The 27,898-nt window shown below is 39.9% G+C and overlaps 1 protein-coding gene across 7 annotated transcripts in view; it reads right to left on the reverse strand.

Moving 5' to 3' along the window:
- SNRK (SNF related kinase) overlaps window positions 1-27,898 on the reverse strand; it is a 151,334-nt gene that overhangs the window by 23,319 nt on the left and 100,117 nt on the right. The gene's annotated exons all lie outside the window — the stretch shown is intronic.

Genomic DNA, 27,898 nt, shown 5'->3' on the forward strand with positions numbered 1-27,898 from the left:
TGTACCATCACATCAAAAAGAATAAAATACCTAGGAATAAACCTACCTAAGGAGGCAAAAGACCTGTGCTCCAAAAACTGTAAGACACTGATGAAAGAGATCAAAGGTGACACAAACAGATGGGAAGATACACCATGTTCTTGGATTAGAAGAACAATATTGTCAAAATGACCATATGGGGTTTCTCTGGTGGCGCAGTGGTTGAGAGTCTGCCTGCCGATGCAGGGGACACAGGTTCGTGCCCCGGTCCAGGAAGATCCTACATGCTGCAGAGCGGCTAGGCCCGTGAGCCATGGCCGCTAAGCCTGCACGTCCGGAGCCTGTGCTCCACAACAGGAGAGGCCACAACACTGAGAGGCCCGCATACCGCAAAAAAAAAAAAAAAAATGACTATACGATCCAAGGTAATCTACAGATTCAATGCAACTCCTATGAAATAAATTACCAGTGGCATTTTTTTCAGATCTAGAACAAAAAATCTTAAAATTTATATGGAAACACACAAGATCCCGAATAGCCAAAGCAATCTTGAGAAAGAAAAACAGAGCTGGAGGAATCAGGCTCCCCGACTTCAGACTATACTATAAAGTTACAATAATCAAAACAGTATGGCACTGGCACAGAGACAGACTTACAGATCAGTGGAACAGGATATAGAAAGCCCAGAAATAAACCCATGTACCTATGGTCAATTACTCTATGATGAAGGAGGCAAGAATATACAATGGAGAAAAGACAGCCTCTTCAATAAGTGGTGCTGGGAAAACTGGACAGCTACATGTAAAAGAATGAAATTAGAAGATTCTCTAACACGATACACAAAAATAAACTCAAAATGGATTAAAGACCCAAATGTAAGGCCAGATACTATCCAACTCTTAGAAGAAAACATAGGCAGAACACTCTTTGACATAAATTTCAGGAATATCTTTTTGGATCAACTTCCTAGAGTAATGAAAATAAAAATAAACAAATGGGACCTAACTGAACTCAAAAGCTTTTGCACAGCAAAGGAAACCATAAACAAAACGCAATGCAACCCACAGAGTGGGAGAAAATATTTGCAAACGATGTGACCAACAAGGGATTAATCTCCAAAATATACAATCAGCTCATGCAGCTCAGTATCAAAAAAACAAACAACCCAATCAAAATATGCACAGAAGATCTAAAGAGACATTTCTCCAAAGAAGACATACAGATGGCCAAGAGACACATGAAAAGATGCTCAACATCACTAATTATTAGAGAAATGCAAATCAAAACTCCAATGAGGTATCACCTCACACGGGTCAGAATGGCCATCATCAAAAAGCCCACAAACGATAGGGGACTTCCCTGGTGCTCCAGTGGCTAAGACTCTGTTCTCCCAACATAGGGAGCCTGGGTTCAATCCCTGCTCAGGGAACTAGATCCCACATGTCACAACTAAAGATCCCGCATGCCACAACTAAAGATCCCACGTGCCACAGCTAAAAGATCCCTCATGCTGAAACGAAGATCCTGTGTGTGGCAATGAAAATCCCGCATGCCACAACTAACACCCGGTGCAGCCAAATAAATAAATAGATAAATTTTTTTAAGTCTACAAACAATAAATGCTGGAGAGGGTGTGGAAAGAGGGGAACCCTCCTACACTGTTGGTGGGAATGTAAATTGGTACAGCCACTATGGAGAACAGTATGGAGGTTCTTTAAAAAACTAAAAATAGAGATACCATATGATCCAGCAACCCCACTCCTGGGCATATATCTGGAGAAAACCATACTTTGAAAAGATACATGCAACCCCATGTTCTTTGCAGCACCATATACAATAGCCAAGACATGGAAACAGCCTAAATGGCCATCAACAGATGAATGAAGAAGATGTGGTGCATATATACAATGGAAAATTACTCAGCCATAAAAAAAGAATGAAATAATGCCATTTGCAGCAACACAGATGGACCTAGAGATGATCATACTAAGTGAAGTCAGACAAAGACAAATATCATATGATATCACTTTTATGTGGAATCTAAAAAATGATACACATGAACTTATTTACAAAACAGAAACAGACTCACAGACTTAGCAAACAAACCTATGGTTACCGAAGGGGAAAGGTCGGGGAAGGGATAAATTAGGAAGTTAGGATTAACATATACACACTACTATATATAAAAGAGATAATCACAAAGTCCTACTGTATAGCACAGGGAACTCTACTCAATACTCTGTAATAACCTATGTGGGAAAAGAATCTGAAAAAAGAACTGATATAGGTATAACTAAATCACTTTGCTGCATACCTCAAACTAACACATTGTAAATCAACTTCACTCCAACATAAAATAAAAATTTTTTAGAAACATAAAACCAAATTTTAGAAAAGCATTTATACCTCAAAGTAAAAAGATCTAGGGGAGAGAACTTAAGCCTCAGTCAGGCAGGGAAGGTATCTGTCGTACTCCCTGTTTTCATATTCACTTAAGACCCAAGCAAGTGCCAGGCACATAGGGAATGGTCAGTAAATGTTCAACGAAGAAATGAATTAATTCATTTATTAATGGCAAGAACATCAACTGGAAAGTACCTATCAAGGTTCCCAAACCAATGGACATACACTACCATTTTTCCCATTATATTATACACCAGAGATAAAACTAAGATACTAATACTCTGAGACATGAAAAGGGTTTCGCCTAAGGTCACGATTGTCCAGGTTGTTCTTAAACCTCAATCCTGGTCAGGTAACCAAATCATGTTACAGACAAGAAAATTAAAGCTCAGAGAGGAGAAAAATATTCTTGGGCTGGGATGTCAATGAGGAAAAAGACTGATTATGTATTACTTCAGAGGAAAGAACTAGGACTGAAGGTATAGTAACCAGAAGGCACACTTTGACTTAAACGGCAGATGCTACTTAATAAAACCATGATAACACTGGAAAAGGTAGTAAGTTTCCCATCACTTTAAGTATTCCAGCAAAGGCTGGGTAACCATCAGTTTAATCTCCTGCATAAGGCACTCCTGTACTGGCTGGAAAGCTGGACTAGCTGACATCTGAGGACCCTCTCAACACTAACCCCTATAATAACAAGTAACCCCCTACTTCTTGCCACTAAATAAAAAACAAAGCCATCACTCAGATGGAAAAATAATGACTCAATTTAGGAAGGCCATCACAAGTCATTCATTCATTCATTCCAGAAACTAAAGTATAGACATGATTACATGAACATGCATGTAACACATCAATTCAAGAAGCTTTCTAGACCATGAAAGGCTTAGAAGAGAGTAAGGGGCAGGCCACAAGGCCATTGTCACCACATCTGTTAACACTCAACCTCTCTTTTCTTTTAAGCTTAAACACCCAAAATTATGTAGGTTCCATGAGAATTAAAACTTGTTAATAAAATGTCTTTTCCGTGGTCCAGATTAAACAGAGGGCAATAAAGAAAGAAACCCAAAAGTTACACACACTGTGATTTTTTTATATATACAATAAATTTTACTAAGGATGCTCCAATAGAAATTAGTGAAGGAGATGCGGAAATCTACTAAAATTAAAACATTTATATAAATGAGAACGAAAGGGACCTGAGGACCACTCAGTTCACACCCTTGGCTCTGCAGTGTCCCCAAGAGGCTGGCTGGCATTACTTGTTGGATGCATGAATTATCTTACTGCCCCAGGACAGCAAGGTGTCTCAGGGCTCCACTCCACTCATTGACCCACATTTCTTCATCTTCATTTTGGAATCCAGAGGGCCATCCCCATTCAAAGTCAAACAATCTCAGTAATGGTGGTTAGTTGCACCTGTTTTTTTAAATATTCAGTGAGAAGAATTTATAACCTCAATTCTAGGAATACCTTATTAAGATTTTTAAAAGGAAACTTATAGAGTTGATGTTTAACTTAAACTCTCTTTGTACAACGTGAACCTGCTATTTCTGGTCACCTGCTCCAACTCCCAAGCCACCACTGTGAACAACTGGCAATTACAATTATTCTCCCTTTAATGCGTGTGTCCTTCATTCTACAAAACAGTCATAACCTAGAAATTAACTGTAAAGTAAACCCACCTTTTCACTGATGTTCATCACACAAGGAGGGAAGCTTGTTTATAATATAAACATTTATATATATATATGTATATAACATATAATTATATACATATATATAATAATCCCAAAGAAAGAGGGGATTTTAAATGGCTTACAATACAAATGCATAATCATAAAAATCAGGATAGTTAAAATAAAAACTTTCTTCTGTTGTTACAATATTGACAATGCCTAATGCTACTACTGTAACCAAACCTAACCATTAACACATATACATTTGAGATATAATAAATTCATATATTTCCATATAAATCCTAAAAACACAATAATTTTTATGAGTTTGGCTACATTATTTCTTCTACCATCTCATACTCTGAGGATAAACTAGTTTGGTTTTTTAATTTTCTCTACGCTAAACTGGAGATGATACCTGACAGTACAATTATACAAAACCGATGATTTAAAAATACAACAAATAAAATAAATATCAACTAATAATTACCCCAAATTCTAATCTGGTTAAAGAAACTTTCTTTTCCTGTTAAATATTAACCTCAACAGCAACGAGGAAGTCCAATTATTTGGAAATGTTCTCTTCTGGATCATTTGCCCAAGCAAGCTAACACACTCTGTTAGGAACTGCTGCATGGTTAGAAGAGTAGAAAAGAAAAACAACATAAATATATACACTGTTTCCACTGTTTTCAGTTAGGGTTCAAATAATTTCTGAACATGGAAATGCTTACAATTTGAGAAACTCAGAAATACAATTCTATGGCAAGTAGTTTCCAAAGCTAAACGACATGATTTGAAGCATGTAAACTGTTGAAGAACGGCAGTGTAACTGAGGGGGTAAAGTTTTGGAAAGGGCAAATAACCCTCTCACGGACACGACATTATTCAAGGGACCATTTATTCCATTTACTTATTTTCCAGGCTTTTTCTCTTCTTACTCTACTTTTTGTCTTTGAATCATTAACTTTTCCATCCTAGGGGCCAAAGGAAAGAGATAAAAACAGTCACTAAACAAACACGAAGTATGACTTTAACCAAGTTATTGAAAAATATGTTTCCCATCTTGAAAATGAGAATAGTTACTTCCTCTTAAAGCTGCTGTAGGCATTAAACGGATAAGAATCGAATCCATGGTTAAGTATTCAGGACAGAGACCGGCACACAGAAAGCACTCCCAAGGAAGCTGCTGCCGCCCCGCTCTCATTCACCTGGGCCAGGCTCTGTCTAGGCACAGTGAACACAAAAATAAACAAGACACCCTTGCCCTTCTGGGGCTCCTAATTCACTGTGAGAAACAGACAGCAGGTAACAGAAACAGAAAGCAGGTAAGCTCAAGAAGGCACAAAGCCAACACAGCGAAGAAAAACTAAGAGACTGGGGGGAGGCAGGAGACACAAGGAAGGCCTTTTAGTAATTCAGGTTAAAAAAAAAAAAAAAAAGGTGATAACTCAGGAGTTTGGTTCCCAGGACTACACATCTGGTGTTACAGGACTAAGAATGGAGTCAAGAAAGATCATCTATGATATTTCACCCAAAATAGGGGAGGGAGGGGGTACTTGTCTTAATAAAAATTCATTTTAGTGGATATTTTAAATTACCTTTTCCATAAAAAAAAATAACTTGCTAATAAAACTACAAACTCCCAAGGCGTAGATCATAGCCTAAGCTTGAGATCCTAGGACCACAAGGGATCCACCAAGTCTGTAATTGGGGGCGGGGGGGAGGGATGAGTAGGGAAAGTTAGATAAAGAGCATGGAACGGGGACTTCACATTATTTTCATTTAAAAAAATGTCAGTGGAATTGTCTATTCATACTAAAGGTCCACAGGTTAACAAACATCAACCATCTGAAAAATCAAACTTAATGTTGATACTACTACCTGAAGCACATGTTTTTATTTCAGACCCAGCTATAGACCCTTGGTTAATAACAGAAAAAGAAAACATCACTTCATAAATACAGTCCCTTTGGTTAAAAAAAAAAATCTTCCAACTCATGGAAGGGGAAGGAGTAGAAAGATAATGAAGTCTTCGTTAGTATAAAGGGTGGGAATTACCGGTCCCCTTACTGGCTCTCAAGGTAGCCAGAAGTAAGATCACAAGAATGAGCACTGAAGTCTCATCTGCTAACATACAGTAGGTCAATTCATCATAATACAATTGAATTATGCTATCTCTAGGGTTGGAGGTGGAGTTTATGTTACTAAGTTCATTTAGGCAGGCTAACAAAAGATCAAAATGAAAACAAAACAGAATAAGAGTGATTACTTTGAGGAAAAGTAATTGCCAAAGGGCGTGGAAGGGAAAATGTCACAACTACTGAAAGGTTTTCTGAAAAATAATTTCTGAAGTGAATTATCTAGACAGCAAAAGAACAAACAGGGATTAGAAAGTAATAAAAATGGGAAGACCAGAAGAAAGATTTTAAGTAGAACCCTCTATTTTTTCCCTCCGGCTTTCTTTTATCAGTGTAGCCATGAGTCACAAAACAAGCAACAGGAATAGAATGTTCTAAAACCACTACAGATGAGCTAGGGACCAGCACCTTTTATAACACCACTCACAACTGGCAGGATTTATGCAATCACTTTGCAGTTCCAACTACGGTCACTAGCAACTGACATATGACCCAATACTAATGTTAAAGGGAATGTTTTCTTAGAATAGCAAGTACTGTTGCAGAAGTGTGTAGGTCCCAGGAGTTCTATAACAAAACCTAGAGCCTTTGTTTCTTGTATGATATTCAGAAACCTAATCTCTACAGTCCACTGATGTGAATTCCTATCTACATAGTAAGAACTGCTCACCTGCATTCAAAATCACCTAGAGCTCTGGTTTTCAAGGATTCTTTCTTGCTCTGAACAAGATCAGTGGCTGCTTCTACGGGACATAACTAGAGACCGTTCTGAAAGTAGAAAACTGTCAGGTCATTTGAACTAATAGTGTAAGACTGAAGCAGAAGAGGAATGAAGAATGTGGACATGTCTTAGGATAGCTCTATTATTTCTGGTTTTATCAACACTCTAGTTGGAAACAAAGTTGTATTATTTAACAAGGAATCACTTCTTCTCTTTAAAGAAAAGAGTGAGAATGAATGTCAACATCTCATACCTACTTGAAAAAACTTCTTTCCCAGACCTGAATCCACCTAAATGTGCCTTGGGGACTTCAAAAATCAGTGCTGCCCAAACAAAGCTTATCATCTTTTACCCAAACCTATTTGTCCTCATTTGTATTCTAACTTGGTCAATGACACCTTCACCCACCCAATCAAAGCTCGGGAGACCTCCCAGACTCTACCCTCCGTGGGTCCTCTGACTTCCACGTCAGGGAGATCGTGCCAACTCCAGTATGTGCTTAGACACAGCGGTTTCCACCACTGACCCTCACGTTCCCTGAGGTCTCCCCACACTGCCCTCCAACCTGGGGAGCTGGGCCAGCCAGTGGCTTCAGCATGACCACAGCAAGCTGTAACTACAGATGTCCTCCTGTCCTCCTCCACTGCTCAGAGCTCCGTGAGTGCAGAGTATGTCTCCTGTACCCAAGCAGTCCTGCTCGACACAGGTCTGCTGAACGGAGTGAGCCTGAAACTATAAAAACAAAGTAGTACTTCCGCAAATGCCGTTTGGGTAGAGCCCCCAGGAGGCAGATGAAGCGGAAGTTTGAGGTACAGAGGCAGTGAGCAGCTAGTGAGAGGGAAAGGAGACTAAGAAGGGCTCGGGGTACAGTGCGGGGGTGTGAAGGTCAATGAGGACAAGCTGCAGTGTCAGCTGTTTAAGGCCTTATGCAAACTTGTTTTTTTAAGTCGCACGAAAACAGGGAAAAGTTCAAGAAGTCAAAGGTTATCAGTCACACACTGTGGGACTATACACGTTCGCACAAATCCACACCAGACAAGCAGCAGACACTCTTCCTACTCGGCATTCTTTCCTAAGTCACTTTACGAGCCTGATTTTGATACCAGTTAGGAAGTGAACTTCACAGATGAAGAAGGAAAGATAAGACAAGCTAAAACACAATAGTTGTGTGATTTCTTTCAGGATAGCCTAAGGAAAAGAGCATGCCTGGGCTACAGCGTCCGAGACCTAGGTTGGCCATTGAATTAGCTATGTATTCTTGGCCAAGTCACCCAACTTCTTCACATCTTAGTTTTCTCTTCTTTAAAATGTGGACACCACTACTTATCTGGTACTTTCTGAGAGGCTCACAGGGTGTCTGGGCAAACAGTGCTACATGTATCACTGCAGAGTCTGCAAGGATCATAAATGGTCACACCTTTAGATATAGGAGAGGGACTGGCGAGAGAAAGCAAAGGGGATTTTATACTTTTTATTAAATATATTTCTGTATTATTTGAATTATCTTACAAGAACATTCATTTATTACTTGTTAAAAAAAGTAATTAGAAATTAGCTGTGCTTAATATTCTGATGTGTACATACTTTAACTGAATAAGCAGAAACCTCTTTATAGGAATGTAAAAGATATTGAAAAAAAAAGTCTAGACACGTTCTCTAGTCACTGAGCCTGTGACTCTTAGCCTGTGGTCTGGGGGCATTCGGTTCCGCAGGGTTCCCTTAATGGCTTCATAGACCAATCTGCCCATAGCATGAATACCTACAGTAGGAAATAAATTACTTTGCATTTTTAGCACAAATAATTTCCTTCAAGGATTAAGAAAACTCAAATACGAACTCACTGATGTTTCATAAGTACCCCTGAGAGTCTTACAGAATGTGATGAAAGAAAAAAGGGCAGAGTTATATGGGTCCAGACTCTCTGGATAACCTGTTTTCCTGGTGGTATCTCGGTACCACGGTGTCTAGGGAGAGGATCTGGGTCTCATGAAGCCTGGGAAGGGGTAAGGGTAGTGCTGCTGGCTGGGTCACCCTCTAGTTCTACTCCCCTGCTTCAGGACAAGCCTGAGGGTTCTCAAGGGGACGTGACCCTGACGCCAGAGGCACCACAGTCACCCACCTTGGGCACATTCCCCAAGTCAGTCTTGATGCTCTGGTTCCTAGAAATTTCCACCCTCAGAACAATCCTTCAAAGTACTGATTGCTACACACCCTGGTGAAGCAAGAATCAGTTACAAATTCACACCTTTCCAAAATCACATCTTTTATTAAAAAGAAACCTTATGAAACCTAAATACTTCCTTTTACAAGCTTATGAGAAAAGTCTCTAACTTCTGTCCAATTTTATTATACTAGTCACAAAGCCTAAAATGTTCATACATGAGAAATATTTTTTTAAATGTGGAAACAAGCGCCATCAGGATGGCAACGTGCATGAGTTCATTCTTCGACTACAAATTTCAACGTGGACACTTTTCAAAGACGGGCTGTACGGGAGCACTGCCTCATCGTGGACACTCAGGGACTTGGATCTTGTTTTAAGAAGCGATTTTACATGATTATGACACAAATATGACAAATGCAAAGTGATTTCACAATCTGGCTCGGATCTAGAAAGTAAAAATGTTCAGGTTCAGTACCAAACCTAAAAATGTCGAAGTCAATTGTCTAATCAAACAATACCAACTCTGCAGACTAAAGAATAAATCTGAAGCCTGCACGAACTTGATCTTTAGTTTAATAGCTAGTGGAGTATCCTGATGTTTTCTTATATTGATTTTAAAAACACTGAGCCTTTTGCATAAGATTGAGGTGTGCCAACGTAAGACAAATATACAAGCCATTACAATATCAGTTAATAAAAATCACCTGCATATGCTGACTCTTGAGGGTTCTCTTTCAAAACGCAACAAACACAGCTTTCTGGGCACAGAGATACAAAGTCAAATGAGGTGTGACCTTTAACCCATCACATCATTACCCTAGACTCCCTAAAATGTTAAACTTGTCGAGAGACTTTAACGTTATCATTTGAGGATAAAAAGAAATAAACTTTAAAATTGTGTATTTGCTATAAAAAGATTCAAAATTCAAAATATTAGTTCTTGAAATGTTTGTTCTGGTTAGTTCTCCCTGCATAATGCCTAGTCATGTGGTTTAAAAATGTATACAAGTTATTCTCCTACATTAAAAAAATCAACACATCTTTCTAGGGATTACAATAAACACAACCTGGTTGGTTCTACATAGGATCATAACTTTTAGATTCCTTCATATTAAAACTTTAGCTAGAGAGTTCTCTCAAATATAACCACACATTTCCTGTATTTAAAAGTTAATGTTTACTTTCTTCAGATTATGAAATACATGTTTAATGACAGTAAGTTTCTATTAGCAGCCTGGGGGAAGCTCCCCCATTCCCAACACCACAATCTTTCATATTAGCCTATTAGATAGGTAAAGATTATTAACAGATTTGTTTTAATTTGCACTGTCCTGATTATTTCCTCCCAATTTCTCCAAGGTATAATTTACATACACTAGAATTCACCATTGTCGGTGCGCATCTCTGCAAGTTCTAACAAATGTAGTCACGGAACTGCTATCACAACCGAGACAGAGATACAGAGCATCACTCCAGAAAGTTCCCTGTGCCTCTTTGCAGTCAACAACTCCTCCTCCCAGCCCAGCCCCTGGCAACCACGGGTCTGTTTTATGTCCCGAAAGTCTTGCCTGTAAATGGACTCATACAGTGTGTAGTCTCTGAAGTCTGGCTTTCTTCACTGATGCCTCTGAGATCTGTCCATGTTGCTGCACGTGCCAATAATTCATCTTTTTTTATTGCTGAGTGGTGTCCCTTTACACAGGTGTTCCACAGTTTATTTAAGATTGAGACCATCATGAATAAAGTCACTAAAAACATCTGTGTACAGGTGCTCACGCAAATTTAAATTTTCATTAGCCTTGGGTAAATACCTAGGAGTGGGTTTGCTAGGTCATATGTTAGCTTTATTAGAAACTACCCAATAATATGTGTGGGTTTATTTATGGATTCTTTATTCTATTCCACTGATCATACCCTTTGGCTAATACCATACAGTCTTGATTACTGTAGCTTTATACTAAGTCCCAAATATTCTAATTACTCTTAAGGTTAACCTCTTCCTTCTTTATCGGCTATTTATATGACTTGTAAATCGACTCCTCACTTGTCTTTAGGAGAGTTTTCTCATTGATTTGTAAGAGCTCTTTCTACAGTAAGAATAGTTATCAACTATATTACAAATTATTTCCCCAGTTTGTTTCCATCATAATTTTGTTTTAAACATATATGCACCGTACCCATAAACTGTAATCAAATCGATTATTCAACTTTTTTTTTTGCGGGGTGGGGGAGGCTTAATTCTTCATATACAAATCCTGAATTCACCTGGAATTTACTGTGACATATGACATAGGTAGGGATCTATCATCCCTTCTTCTTGAAATATTTAATTATTCCAGTATAACTTATTAAATAATTCTTCCCCGATGCCTTCTGATAATGGAGGAATTTAAAATTATTAGGGCCTCTTCTTTTTTCTACCTCGCTTAAAATCACCAGCTAAAGAATCATGGTAAGATACAGAGGTGCCCTTGGGCATCAGTCCTTACACTAAAGGGCCACAAAGCAGAAACTGATGTGTCTGTTCAGCAGGTACATGGCACCACTATTCGCCAGGCACTGTGCTAGGTGCTGAAATGTAATCCTCGTAAGACCTCAGAGGTTGGCAATGAAGGGAGGATTTCCAGGAGAGCGGGCACTGCTGCCCTTGGTGTCCTGGGCCCTGCCACAGTTCACTTCTGTTCATTCATTTTCAGAGATGAATGAATGTTACAACCAGCTGGCTTATAAAAGATAGCTCCACCTTATCTTCCATCTAAGATTCCCCTTTTAGAGCTGCTTCCATGGCAAGCATGTATCTCCCTCTACCTCCAAAAGTACTCAGAAGCCCGGATAAAAGCCTGGACTCCAGGTAACAAAGGGGCAGATCATGTTTTTAAGAGTTTTCAATTACGATTTCTTGATTCTTCCTCATCTCTTGTTGCTATCAGTGTGCCGGCCTCTAGGAGGTCCCTTTGCTACCTATCAGCTGAAGGCCTCAAAAATAAACTTATTCAACTTGCTAGAGTTTTATGTAAAATTAATAAATAAGGATATGAGTGACACCCTGAATGACAACTGTAAACAAAATACACGAGCTTTGTACATGGGCTGAGGGCAGTCCATTTCAGCATCCCAGCAGCCTTTGATCGCTCGCTTTCTGGTGCTCTACTGTGTTCGGGACAACTCAAGAACTAATCTAAAGAAAGGGCTCAATAAGTACTTTCCCTAATTGGTAGGAGACACTGATAGCTAAGGATGCTGAAGCTCCTTTCTCCTACATAAAGTAACACAAGAACAATTTCAGAAAGCTTCCTTACCGTATGAAAAGCTACTCCCTTCACTCCCTTGATAGCAGCCGGAAGAGTCAAAGGTTAGCAAGTCAGGGAACACAAATTCTCTACCTATTCTTGCCTCCGCTGATTGATGAGTTCATTTTAATACTGAAGCTAGATGGTAAGTCCAAGAAATTTTTATCAAGCTGTTTACTGACAACTTGATAATACAACTATCCTTGAGACAGCACTGTATGCCACCCATAAACTGATGACTGAGAAAAAGAATTAGGACTAACTTAAAACCACTAGGAATCTTCTGCTTCCAGGTAGAATATAATGGGTTGTAGCAGACTGAAGGTCCTGCTCTAATAACTAGAAACAAAAGGATAACTTGCAGAAATCATGATTTTAAAGCCTTGGGAGCAACAGGAATAGATGAACTAAAATTCCAGATTGGAAAGAGCCCTTTCTAGAGCTAAGGCAGAAATGCAAACAAGAATCATGTGACCTCCAGAGTTTTAATGGATCACAAATGTTCCTGAAAAAGGTTAAGCCCAATCAACTTATATTACACTATAACTAAGAGTATCTTAGGTATAACATCATTTTTAAAACCCTGAAAACCAGGTAAGGTTAGGAAAATATAGCTACTCTGATGCAAGAATATAAGCTTACAGTGAACTGATATCTAATGTCTCATATATCAGTCAACTGCTATCTGTATATATTAGTCTCTTAAGAATTTGTTAAACCAGTTTCAGCCCTCTAGGAACAAATTACCACTGCATACAAAACTGGGAATCACACTCTGGAACATGGGGTTCACACCATCTGAGGGGCTTCCCTGCATCTATTGGAGCTCCCAATCCATGCTAAGTCTCTTTTAAACGGTAACAAGAACCTCCAAAGGTCAGTGAAGAGTTCATACATACAAACTCTGTTAACACAAAATGGGTTTAAAAAAAAAAATCTTACCTAACACACCAAATACCTACAGATTAAGTCTATGTTAGTTTTAAAAAATAAAAAGGACACTGTACCTGCAATGACTTGATGTTCCTTTTGGAAGTAGCCCTATCTAAAACCTTACCTCCAATCTTCCATTACAATCTTCCCAAGTCATAGCTAGGAAACTAAAAACACAAGGAAAATGAGAGCTCTAATATATAAGACAAATTAGATACGCACAGAAAACAAGGCCACTCACTATTCCACACCTATATTTTATGCCCCAAAGCTTATTTCGAAAGTGCTTGAGCTTATTCCTTCTGTCAGAAAGTTGTGGGCCCACTTTTTACTCAGCCCCAAGGTCAAATCTAAAAAGGGGCTTCACAGTGGTCCATAAAACACCTCAGAAACTGCACCTCTGCATCTCTCCGAACAGAGGCACCACAGCTTTCATCAGACTCATGGTGAGTCTAGGACTCATTAAATACATATATAGAAGGGCAAGAAAGGGGGCTTCCCTGGTGGCGCAGTGGTTGAGAGTCCGCCTGCTGATGCAGGGAACACGGGTTCGTGCCCCGGTCCGGGAAGATCCCACATGCCGCGGAGCGGCTGGGCCCCGTGAGCCATGGCCGCTAAGCCTGTGCGCCCAGAGCCTGTGCTCCGCAACGGGAGAGGCCACAACAGTGAGAGGCCCGTGTACCGCAAAAAAAAAAAAAAAAGAAGGGCAAGAAAAAGGAGCACTGAAGTGACCAAAGTCATCAGGAGGAGCCATGGAGGGCCCACGATTAACCTTCGCAAAGAAGTTCAGAAGAACGTACACTTTCATTTCTTACTCTCTGTAATGTTTATTCATTTGAACAAACATTAAGAGCTTGCTGTGTTTACCAGGAGATGAGGATGGGACACAGATACAAACACAGTTCCCTCTCTCCAGGATCTTACTACTGAACAAGGGGGACAAGTGAGCCATCTGGCGTGACTAGGCTTGGCATCGCCCCATCCAATTCCAAAGGGAAAAGGCACTCAGGGCATATGTCCTCTGCAACTCATCACCCTCTTTTTTTAGCCATTCACAAGCCTTCTATTATTTTTTATCCAACAAACTAGAGTGCCTACTCTGTGCCTGGCTGCATCCCAGGCACCAGAATTTAGGTGTATCTATGAAGAGGGTCTCACTTCAGTCTTATTTTCCTACTCACCAGACACTGCCACAAATGCTGAGGGCCCACAATTTTTTCCTTAGGTTCCGGGGTTTAAAACAATTCTGAATTAAAGTTTTAAAATATTAAATTAGGCACTGTCTTATACTATACTGGATGTAACTTTAAACACATCACCATCAGGCTAACAAATCAATAAAAATTAGCTAAGATACACCAATGTTTTCCAAAGACAGTGTAGATTATATAGAAAATGTGCTATACAGAATGATGGGACTAAGACATGAAAAAGGGTGAAGGGCACGAATTGGCATCGTAGCCGTAAGGAAGCATCAGCTCCACACAGGAGTCTCTGCTGGTGAACTTGGCCTAGCTCCGGGTGTCCTGTGCCATGTCTGCTCTCCACCTTTGTCTACTGAAGCCCACATTAACCTGTGAGGATCTGACTGACAGAAGCCATAGTCCTTGAAAGAAGTAAACCACACTCTGTGTGTTAAGGTGATTGTGAAAGCGCTGCCCAAGCAGCCACCCTGGGAGTCATGACAGGACCTGCTGGGCAGGGTTTCCCCAGAAAGCGGGACCTGTGGTTGACTAGCCCCGCCAGGCCCACCTCAGGGAGCGCATGGGAGAGAGAGGAAGGCGGCACCCTGACGTAAGCAGACACACATCCTTCAGCAGTTCTCAAACACACGACAGTCACTCCACAGGCCATTCAGGGCTCTGAGTCTCTTCAGCAATGTGCACTCTGACTGAAAGGATTCCAAATTTCCTGTGTCGCTGAGTTTGTTCTACTATATTTTGTTTTGTGAACTAGCCTTTTCTTTAACAGGTTTATGCTTCTCCCCACAAATAAAACGCTTAAAAAACACCCAAGCAGATTATGATGTTTTCAACTCCCCAAAGGTTTCCTAGGCTACAACCTGAAGTGCAGATAAGTGGTTTCGGTTTCCATATGTATTTCTGTATTAAAATAGTTACTGTTTTGGATGTTTTGAACAACTCTTCTGAAGTTCCAAGAAACTAACCAGTTATCAAATAAACATCAGGACTTTCATTTGATTTTTTTAAATCTACCATGAACACACACACACACACACACACACACACACACACACACACGCACACACACACACATACCCCTTCTTTAGAAGTCAACCTACTCCCTGAACACAAAAAACCTAACATTCTAGGGCTTCCCTGGTGGCGCAGTGGTTGAGAGTCCGCCTGCCGATGCAGGGGACACGGGTTCGTGCCCCAGTCCGGGAAGATCCCACATGCCGCGGAGCGGCTGGGCCCGTGAGCCATGGCCACTGAGCCTGCGCATCTGGAGCCTGTGCTCCGCAACGGGAGAGGCCACAACAGTGAGAGGCCCGCAAACCGCAAAAAAAAAAAAACAAAAAAAAACAAAAAAAACCTAACATTCTAAAAATTAAACACAACTAAAAACACAAGCGGGAAAGCACACGTGCACAGGCCTGCCCTTCCCCCAGTTTTCCCATGCATCCAGCATTTCAGAAGTTCCCCTAGGACAAATTTCCAGAGGAGCGAGCACCTCAGGAAGGAAAATGAGGCCAATGCAGCCCCACAGAAACATGAAGGCATCGTTTTTCTCCTCCAAAGGAGGACATGCTGAGACAGTTCGAGCTGCTGGCCGAAGGGCGTCTTCATTCACCTAAACCCTACAACAGTCCTAAGGCGGGAACGGTTCCTACCCCCACTGCACAGAGAGATGAGTCAAGTGGGGAAGGACATCGGCTGGTGGGGAGAAGGTGAGGCCTGAGGGCAGGGGGCTGGGAGACAGGAGGACCCTGAGGCTGGGCTGGGGCGGGAGGAAGGTGACTGATGGGCCGTGTGGCTGGAGCTGAGCAGAGCGACAGGGAAAAGTGGGAGGGAAAGTCAGGGAAGAAACGGGGGGAGCCGACCTTGAGGGTCACGCGGCCACAGTTGAGGACTCCAGTTTTGACTCTGGGTGAAATGGGAAGTCTTTAAGGTGTTCTGAAACAGAAGAGTGACCTAACAGACTCCAGTTTTCAAAGGAACTGAGAAGCACTGTTTTCCTCCTCGGCGGGGTTACCTGAGACTGCCGCCTCGGGCTGCAGACCCGAGAAAGCCCCTCCTTACAGCTCTCCTTAAAGCTGCTCCCCTGGGCAACTCCGACTCGCCCTCGCCCCAAGCCCCAGAAGCTACCTCTCCCGGAACTGTCAGTATCTGAGAAGGGCAGCAGCACGGAACAGAGAAGAGGAAAGCTGCTTCCACAACCCCTTCTCTTACCTGCTTCCTAAGATACACGCACTCACGCGTATCAGTCCAACTCTTACCTCCTGAGACGGAATACCCAAAGACTCAGATCAGAGCTGGGCTCTAGTGTGAAAAGTAGGTGAATAGTAACTTCTGGTTTTTATTCTAATAGGACCTGCAGTTACCAGCCCTGCAAACCTGTGTCTTTCCACAGGATTTTAGGGGGAGTAAGTGGTGCACTAAGGTCCACCTAAAACAAAACAAAACCCCTGTCTAGTTAATAGTAGTCAGAGCCCTTAGAAAACTGCAAAGGTGCTATAAATCTTCTGGATGAAGAAAACTATTTTAAATGAGGCAATGAGGCAACCTTCTGACCACAGTGGAAAGGAAGCAGGCAGGACAGTCTCTGGGCTCCTCAGGACAAGGGACCCTGACGGCTGTTTAGCTTCAAGTTCCAGGCACTAGAGAGGCATCAGAAGACATTTCCAAGGGACCTGAAATTTGGTTTTCACTTACTTATCCCTAAATGAACACAGAATGTGACTAAAAATGGGGGGGCGGGAGGTGGAGAGAGGTGGAGGGGAGAAATTTAAACTCAGTTCTCAACATCAAAAAGAATATACATTCTCACTCACTCTTTTGAACCCGAAGGTTAAAAAAATTTTCTTCCCTAACGCTTATTATCTAAAGAACATTAGAATTAAAATACTGGGAATCGTTTTTCCACTAATGACTAAAAACATCTGATTCTATGCGTCTGAATCAGCGGTAGGGAAGGCTAGATGCATGTCAGAATCTCATGAAAGCTTCTGGTTGTGGGACTATCAGAATCAATCTCTAGCAGGGTTGCCCAGGCAAGGTTTTTTTTTTTCTTTTTAAATCTCCCCCAGGTGAAACTGATGGGTGATCAATTGAGAACCACCAATTTAAATCTTACCATACCACTAGTACAGTAAGTTATACTTTTCAAAACAGAGTCACCACATACTTCATTTGATCTCAGCCTTACCACACAGTGAGAACAATAAGTACCGTGGCTAAAAATGCAACAGGGAAAACATCAAAAACACGCCAATCGTTTCTATCATATTTTTCAGACGTCTCACTGAGAAATCAATGGCTGTGTCAGCCTGTATAGGCTTGTATAGGGTACCTATAGATTATACCACCTCTAACACTTCATGCTCAAATATTAAATTCAATAACAGCTTGTTTATAAAACCCAAAAGATTTTCCTCGAGGCACTGCTACCTGCTTCTCAAATACTTGATGATGCAACGTTCACATTGTAAAGCCAGTACATTGTGAAGACAGAACTAATACCAGGTCAAGTGCTTTTATTTAGTGTTCATGCCAAATCAATTTTTAATTGTGATTTCTGAAATAATTTTCATTTCTCATAGGCATGTGAATCTTCAGGAAGTTTAAGGAAGGATTTTCATTTTTTCTTTTGGTTTTACGACAAGTGATGGCACTATGCTTTGTAAAAGGTACCTGTCGGAGCATACGACCCTGCATTTGGCAGCTGGGTTGTGGAAGGTGTGTGCCACACTTCTAGGGATATGTTTTTCAGTTCTCAGCAACCAAACGCTACCCGTGCGACTAGGCCTAAGCCCCAGGCTGCAATGCAGCTCATACTGGGCACTTACACAAGCAGGTTCTGTGTTTCCTTTTTTAGTTTTCCAAGGTTTCTGCCCTGGGCCTGGGTATGGGCCTGGTTTAACAAGCATGAGTGTATAAAGCCTAAAGTTCCTCTTTAGCCCTTGGCACGACAGTGATCAATTAATTAGGAGATAACAGGTAACAGCATCCCTCCGCTGAAGTGTAGAGACCAGATCCGCCTTGCTCAGTGCTGTATCCTGGGCCCCTGGCATGGACTAAGCATGCCATAAACACGTGCTCAGGAGAGGGAGGGAAGGCAGGGGAGGGACTGGATGGAAGCAAGCCTGGTTTTCACCTTGGTCAGAACAGCAAACAGTTGATGATTGCAAAGCTGAGAAGGACAGAGAAAACTTCGATGAACAGCACTCGGTCTGTTACTCACATGGCAGCGTCACCTACAGCAGGATGTGCTCAGGCCAGAGAAGTGTTCCAAGGCCATGCCCACTCCCATATGCAAATAAAACAAACAAGGTGCTACTTTAAAGCAGACCAAACTTCCTTACCTACGCATAGAAGAGGCTCAGATCATCCCTTAAAAATATATAATCCCAAACTCCACACTTGGGCCTAATACTCTGACACAAGCCTAAGGTGTTCTAATCTAGGACTCATCAGGACCATATGTCTAAATGACAAATAGTAGAAGAATAAGTAATATAAAATTTAGCCAGATTCTGACTCTGGGAAGAAAAGGTCCAAGTCGGAAAATACTGAAACATTACAAAGACATCTGGATCTAATAAACAACTGAGAAAAATGAAACTGTACACACTGAGAGTTGGTGTAGCTTGGGAAGGACTGTAAAAGCAAGTACACAAGCAGCTTATCGGAAATAAAAGCAAGGAATTATCAGTTCATAGTCTGGGCTATAATGGCAGATCTACGTTAATCAAAGAGAAAATTTCCGATTTGCTTACATCTTTTTGGATTATTTCAAAGCTCTATCACGAAGTTTAGGTTAGGTTGCACTATCTGTATAGGGAGGAGGAATCCTTTTAAATCACAGGACTAGAGCAGAGCGACGAATAGCTGCCATAAGCGCATTAAATGTGGCCTCCAGCTTAGCTTCAGCTCTTGGCTTAAATACACCAAGATTTCCCAAATATTATACAAAATATAACTAGCATATATATTTTTTAACATCTTTATTGGAGTATAACTGCTTTACAATGGTGTGTTAGTTTCTGCTGTATAACAAAATGAATCAGCTATGCACATACATATATCCCCACATCTCCTCCCTCTTGCGTTTCCCTCCCACCCTCCCTATCTCACCCCTCTAGGTGGTCACAAAGCACCGAGCTGATCTCCCTGTGCTATGCAGCTGTTCCCCACTAGCTATCTATTTTACATTTGGTAGTGTATATATGTCCATGTCACTCTCTCACTTCATCCTAGCTTCCCCTTCCCCCGGCCCGTGTCCTCAAGTCCATTCTCTACATCTGCGTCTTTATTCCTGTCCTGCCCCTAGGTTCATCAGAACCATTTTTTTTTTTAAGAGTCCATATATATGTGTTAGCATATGGTATTTGTTTTTCTCTCCTGACTTACTTCACTCTGTATGACAAGACTCTAGGTCCATCCACCTCACTACAAATAACTCAATTTCGTTTCTTTTTATGGCTGAGTAATATTCCACTGTATATATGTGCCACATCTCCTTTATCAGTGGTTAGGAATCTGCCTGCCAATGCAGGGACACGGACGGGTTCAAGCCCGGGTCCGGGAAGATCCCACATGCCGCGGAGCAACTAAGCCCATGCGCCACAACTACTGAGCCTGCGCTCTAAAGCCCGCAAGCCACAACTACTGAGCCCACATGCCACAACTACTGAAGCCCACGCGCCTAGAGCCTGTGCTCCACAAGAAAAGCCACCGCAATAAGAAGCCCACGCACCACAATGAAGAGCAGCCCCCGCTCACTGCAACTAGAGAAAGCCCGTGGGCAGCAACGAAGACCCAACGCAGCCAAAAATAAATAAATAAATTTATTTTTTAAAAAAATGAACACAATTCTAAGATGTGTCTATAGACTTCATCAGATCTTAAGGCACTACTGAACCAGAAAAAGCTAAGAATCACTGCTCTAAAATAAATGCAAGTACATATTTTTAACATGGTGAAGGTTAAATGCTCTCACCTCAGTGGACATAGGATAATTTCTGGCTGATTATCTAGTTTTACAATTGTTTTTATTTTAAAAATACAATATAAAAATACATTTGTTAGCATGCATCTGAACACTGAAAAAATGCAGTGTGTTTCTGTCATGGCGACCTTCATTCCCAGACCATTAATCAGGCATTACTGTTAAAAATAAAGTAAAAACAACCCCTACACAACATCTCAGGAACATGTACATTGGAATACTTTTTTGTTTTTTAAATTTATTTTATTTTTGGCTGTGTCGGGTCATCATTGCTGCCCACGGGCTTTCTCTAGTTGCGGCAAGCAGGGGCTACTCTTCGTTGCAGTGCGCGGGCTTCTCATTGCGGTGGCTTCTCTTGTTGTGGAGCACACGGGCTCTAGGCGCACAGGCTTCAGTAGTTGTGGCACACGGGCTCAGGAGCTGTGGCTCACAGGCTCTAGAGCACAGGTTCAGTAGTTGTAGTGCACAGGCTTAGCTGCTCCACAGCATGCGGGATCTTCCCGGACCAGGGATTGAACCTGTGTTCCCTGCATTGGCAGGCGGATTCTTAACCACTGTGCCACCAGGGAAGCCCTACATTGGAATACTTGTCTTCTAGGCAATGAATAATATGTATTTTTTAACTTTTTATCTTGAAATAATTATAGATTCACAAGAGTTGCCAAAAAAAAAAAGTACAGGGAAGTCCCATGTACTCTTCACCCCGTTTCCCTGGCGGCAACACCTTACTTAACTATAGCACAGTATCATATAGGAAACTGACGTTGGTTCAGTCCATAGAGTTTATTCGGATTTCATTGTTTTACATGCCCTCATTGGTGTGTAGATTCATGTAACGACAACAGATACAGAAGTGCTCCATCACAACAAGGTTCCTTCATGCTATCCCTTTATAACTACACCACTCACTACCATCTCTAGCCCGAGGCAACCACCAATCTGTTCTCCACCTTTACAAGTTTGTTATTTCAAGAGAGTTATAAATGGAATTATGCAGTACATAAGCTTTTGAGATTGGCTTTTTTCACTCAGCATAATTAAGATCCACCCAAGTTGTTGTATCAATAGTTTGTTCCTTTTATTGCTGCATAGTATTCCAGGGCAATCTGGCTTGTTTCCAGTTTGGGGCTATTACAAATAAAGCTGCTATGAACATCCACATACAGGTTTTCATGTGAAAATAAACACGCAGGAGGGCAACTGCAGGGTCGTACGGGAAGTACGTATTTAGTTTTATAAGAAACTGCGAAACTATTTTCCAGAGTAGTACAGTAGTGACTCCTCTCTTGTTATTCTTTTTCATAATTCTTTTAGCTCTTCTAGGTCCTTGGCCTTTCCATGCAAATTTTAAAATAATGTTGTCTATGTCTTCAAAAACTTTGCAGGGCTTTTGACAGGAACTGCATTAAATCTATGGATCAACTTGAGAAGAAGTGACATGTGTACTATGTTCCAATTCATGAATATGATTTGTCTCTCCATTCATTTAAGTCTCCTCTAATTTCCTTCATTAGCATTTTGCATTTTTCAGCATAAATTATTTTGTTATGTTTTGTTAGATGTATACATTTTCTTTCGCATGACTGTAAATATTATTGTGTTTTTAATTTCAGTCTCCAGATGTCTGTTAATATATACAGATGCAATTGATTTTTATGTGTTGATCTTATATCCTGTGATCCTGCTGAATTCACTTACTGTTTCTAGGAATTTTTCTGTAGATAGATACCTTGAGATTTTCAACGTAGGCAATCATGTCATCTGCAGATTGAGATAGTTTTATTTCCTCCTTTACAATCTGTATGCCTTTCAGTACTATGCCAAATAAGAGTGGTGAGTGTACATCCTTGCCTTGTTTCCAAACTTAGGATGAAAGCATTCAGTCTTTCACCATTAAGTATGATGTTAGCCGTAGGTTTTTGTAGATGCTCTTTATGAAGTTGAGAATGTTCCCCTCTATTCCTAGTTTACTGAGAGCCAGCAAAGAGTAATATTTTAATGTAGGAAAAATAACAGATTTATAAAAAGAACTCTAGCTTGCTGCATACTCATATGAATGAGGACACTTCTCATAACTCCACAAATGAATAATATCCATTAAATGCTGAACTGTAAATTGTAAAGTGTATACAGATTTTCTGTTTACATCCCAAAAAGCTTATACACACTGAGTCTAAATCCACATCTTTGCACTGTATTAATATAGAGCCATGTTTTATATAATTTAGCTTTCAATGATATCTCCTGCATATTAATTTAGCAAATAATAAACTAATGAAGAGACTGAATATTTCATCTTTGAAACAGTTTGTCTATAAACTAGGAAGCATCTAATACAGGGGTTTTCAGTTCCAGAGCTGTAACATCCCAGGAAGCCTCTGAATCTCAAGTGAGGTGACAAAGTTTTCAATACCAAATTTCGTTCATTTTAACTTGAAAATAAACTTTAAAAATTTAGTGAAGTAGAAAGACATAAACAATTGCAGGGTTTTACAACAACTGAAAAGTTCTGTCCACAATCTAAGAAACGGTTTTCCCATTTTAGAGTTTCTATAATGAAGAAACCTGTAAAGCATACTTTAGTTTTGTTTTTTAAAGCAGAGTAAGGTCTTTTCCAATACTTCTTTGAAAAAAAGAAACCCTCATCTGCCCAGAAATTCACCTGGAGGCTTACGACAAGGGCCCCCTACAGAGGGCTAGCAGCAAGGTCCCCAACAGTTTCAGCAGAGCCTGAGCTCTCCAGAGCAACAGCATGACGTGTGCATGACTCCAGCAGGGACAGGTCCATCCCCTGCCTGACCTTCCATCATCTAAACTGATGTAATTAGCAGTGACAATGGGTTTTCCACCCTGTACACTGCTGCACTGCAATCTCTACCACAGGAATTCCAAAGACTGTGATGAGATTCCAGGATTTTTCAGAGAGATCATTTTCTATCTTTCCTTTCTAACTAGGTGAAGTCAACTTAATATACATTCTTGAAAGCCAACACAGGCAACTGGAATCAACAGCTCACTGAGCAAGATCTAGCTCTCCTTCTCCCCCCAAATCCCTAGATCTGATCGCAAAGGTAGATGGCACATGGGATCAGACTGAACGATGAAACCAGCTGGTAGGAGCGTCTGTGGTGCTCCTTTCTAGAAGACACAGTCTGGAAACAGGAAGAAATTGCACCAAGACAACCATGAGAAGGATGAATCAATATCTCTCACCCCGTAACTCACCAAGCATGAACAAGCAGGTATTTGTTCTCGGTGGGAGGAGTGAATGTGGGCATCAGGGGCAGAGGTGTACTGACAGTCTGTCAAATAGTAAGACCAGACACCAGGCCACACTCTGCTCCTCTCCCACATACACTGGAGGCTACTCAGACATTATATTCACAGACAGACTATTAGGGAATCTCAAAAAGAGAGATAAACACACAACTAACAATCCCCAAGCACCTACGAAACATGGGCAGCATGAGAGAGGAACCAAGTGCATCAAACAGAAGAATTAATACCCAAGAAAAATCATTTAATGGAGCATTTCCAGAAGTGTGAAGCTATGCTTCACAGGATAAATGAAATGTATAGCCCAACAAAGAAAAGAAAATTAAATTCACATCAGACTTCACCCTGGCAACTTTAGAAACAAAAGGTGACAGGAAAATATCTTCAAAGTTGGGAAGAAAATGATTCTCAATATGTATTTCTATACGCAGCCAAAGTACAATTCAAATGTGATGACATTTTTAGACAAAGACTTGACAAACTTCTCACAAATCATCTCTAAAAAATTACAAACAAAACAAAAATAATCTAAGTGAAAGACAGAAAGGTGAAGACTCAGGGGTAAACCAAGAAATCAGTAAAATTAAGTCCAAAATTAAATATTTTTATAAATAAATAAAAGCAAATAAAAAATCTTTTACTCAAAGGAAAGTGAAAGCAAACTATAGTTGTTTGTATGGTAGAGGGAATGATACAAATATCAATTAACTCCAGACATTAAGAGTAGACACTAATACAAAGAAACGGATTGCACATCTTGCAAACCACTGAAGGAGGAGCAAAGAAAACTTGAATAACCCAACAAAATATGGAAAAAGGTAATAATAAGGCAAATGAAAAACACAAAATAAGACAGCGCAAATAAGTCCAAACATTCCAGTCAAAACAAATATGAATGGATTAAATTCACCTATTAAAAGTCTGACTCACAGATTACAGACACAAAATCCAGCTACATATTATTTAAGCAAGATAAATCTAAAACAAAATGACGAGTAGGATCGAAGGCAATAAGCAAATAAGTGCAGTTTCACATTGCTAAAAGCTATAGCCCACCATGTAAAATAAATTATATAAACGTTTATATACCTAACACAGCTTGAAAATAACATGTACTAAGCAAAAACTGACTAAAATACAAACTTCACAGATAAAAGTAGACTAGCATAATTCTCTCGAAAATAACAGATTAGAAAACATAATGACACAAAGGAACAAATTACATAATTAACAATCTTAATTATTTATAAAAATTCTGTACATACCAAAAATTTTAATCATACAGGGAATAATAACCAAAAATTACTATGTATTAAACCACATAGAAAATCTAAAAATATTCCCAAAGTAGAAACCAATGAGGCATATCTATTGACTGTAATGTACTAAAATTAGAAGTTAAAACCAAATGGTTAAAAGGAAAAATAAATGTATCCACTCTGAATTTTTAAAAAACAAAAAAACTAAACAAGAAACAAAGCAGAGGGCTTCCCTGGTGGCACAGTGGTTGCGAGTCCGCCTGCCGATGCAGGGGACACGGGTTTGTGCCCGGTCTGGGAAGATCCCACATGCCGCGGAGTGGCTGGGCCCGTGAGCCATGGCCGCTGAGCCTGCGCGTCCGAAGCCTGTGCTCCACAATGGGAGAGGCCACACAGTGAGAGGCCCGCGTACCACAAAAAAAAAAAAAAGCAGAGAAGATAAAGTTTAGCAATGAACAACGACTGCAGAGTGAAACCCCTGGGATGTTACCAGAGATGGAGGGAGAAGGCAACATACAGCCTTAGATGTAAATATTTTGTTAGAAATCAGCTTTCAATTCAAGATGCTAAAAAAGAAAACAAAAAGAAAACTCAAAGGTCCTAGAAAGAATTAATAAAAATGAAAGAAAAAGTAATGATATAGAAAACAAACAGTATAGTTAAATAAAATCAAAATCTGATTCTTTGAAAATAATAATAAAATACACAATTTGTGAACTAAGTTTCAATGTTGAGGACCAGTGTACTCAAAAAAATACTTACCTATAAAATTGAACCGAAGTTGTTTTATTTAGTAACATCTGATAATTTAATTAAATGACAGATTCTAATATTTATTCCCAACTAATTTTGCTAAATATCTGTGAAAAATCACTGATTTTGGCATAAAAAACTAATACTACATTAACAGAGAGATAACTTTCCATTTGTTTTTTAAAGCAATTCTGTAGTAAATTCAATCACACAATTACACAGAATGTATGGAAATAAATACAAATAAAGAAAATGAACTCCACCCAATTCTACTGCACCAACATAAGTTAACCATTTATCAGACTGGTGATTATCCTTCTAAACGATTTTCTTTTCCTTTTTAAAAACTTGTTTAAAGTTCTATTATGCAATATTTATGATATAAGGGGAGAAAAAAAGAATATTACAATGCACACCTGCATATTCACTACTCAACTTAGGAAATAAACATCGCCAATACAGAAACCCTCTAGATATGCCTGCCCCTTAGAAGTAACTATTTTGATCTCATTGTGTTCTTCATACTTTACTGCATGTGCATGGACCCCTAAACAATATATCATACTGCTCTGTATGTTTTAAACTTTCATATAAATGTTATAATACTGTATGTATTCTGCACTCATTTTGTCACTTAAACAAGTTTGTGAACTCCAGCCATGCTGACATAGTTTATTAATTTTCACCAAGCTATAGTTTCACCATATGAATACTGAACAATTTATTCTCCTGCTGATGAACAGTCAATGCTGCTAAAAACATTCTTTGAAGATCTCTTGCGTACATAGGAAGCAGAACTGCTGGGTCTCAGGATGTGTACATCTTTAACTTTACCAGGTATTGACAAACTGTCATCTACAAAGTACAAGAGGTCCTGATGTTCTATAGTCTTACCTACACTTGGTTTTGTCGGACTTTAGTTTTTCTCAATGTGAAAAGTAAGAAAATATCTTATTGTGGTTTTAATTTGCCTTTCCCTGATTATTACTGAGGTTGAACATCCTTTTCATGTTGAGACATTTATGTTTCCTCTTCTGCATATTCTGGGCCTCATTTTCAGATTAGAGCCTCTCCACTAATCAAAAACCTCTGCCTCAAATATTCTAATGAAAGACTTTAGTGAAGCCTGGTTATCTGTAGTGTGCAGAAACCATTTTTAACCCTTTCTTTTCCAGAACACACAGTCTAACATGAAAAACAATGTCTTGGTGTACAGAGTATTCAGTGTAAGAGCAGCACTCTTCAATGTGTGTCTTTAATCTTCTATAACCTGCATTTTAAATGATCAGAATGCAAATGGAAGGCTCATATCTATGAAGTCTGATATCATGTGCATGTAATATTAGGGTACATTTTTCCAAGACTAAACCTAAAATTTTAAAAGCTGACCACACCTTCAGATTAACAAATCCTTAAAAATTGAAAGTAAATTCCTAAATGACCTTCAAAACAGATATGAACCCAAGGGGACAAAGTTGACACAAACTGAAAACCAATAAACCCTTCTACCACAACTAAATAACTCATGACAAGTGAGCGAGAGTGTGAAAATGTGCTGGAGTGAAGGGAGAGGGTCAGTGGGAATGCCAAATGCTACCACTATTCTGGAATCCACCACACAGCAGGCACTCTGTGTATCAATTTCCTATTCTGTACAACGAGAGGGACAATAACCACCACACAGTCACTGTGAAAAGTAAACAAGATAACATACGATACCTGTATCTAATTCTATTTTATGGATGAGGAAATGAAGCAGAGAGAGGTCAAGTACACTGTTCAAGGTCACAATAAATGATTCCAATGCCCCAGTTCTTCACACTGCACTGTCATATTCACAGTACCTGTCTAATATGGGTGTCATGACTGTTAAAAAGTATTCACAGGAAGGAGATGACTAGAAGTATCTCAGAAGACAGGAAAAGTACTCAGACCTTAAAAAAAATTAAAACGGGCAGATGAGAGGTTACCTTAGCAACTTACTCATTTTCCTTTGTGCTGACAAATACACTTTAGACATTAGCCATCTAAAAGGTAAAATAAACTCATCGCCAGCGTTAGAGAAACATGGCATTCGTGAAACCCAATCTGTTAACTAAGACCCAT

The sequence above is a fragment of the Stenella coeruleoalba genome, assembly GCF_951394435.1.
Source record: "Stenella coeruleoalba genome assembly, chromosome: 10".
In the NCBI taxonomy this organism is placed as follows: domain Eukaryota; kingdom Metazoa; phylum Chordata; class Mammalia; order Artiodactyla; family Delphinidae; genus Stenella; species Stenella coeruleoalba.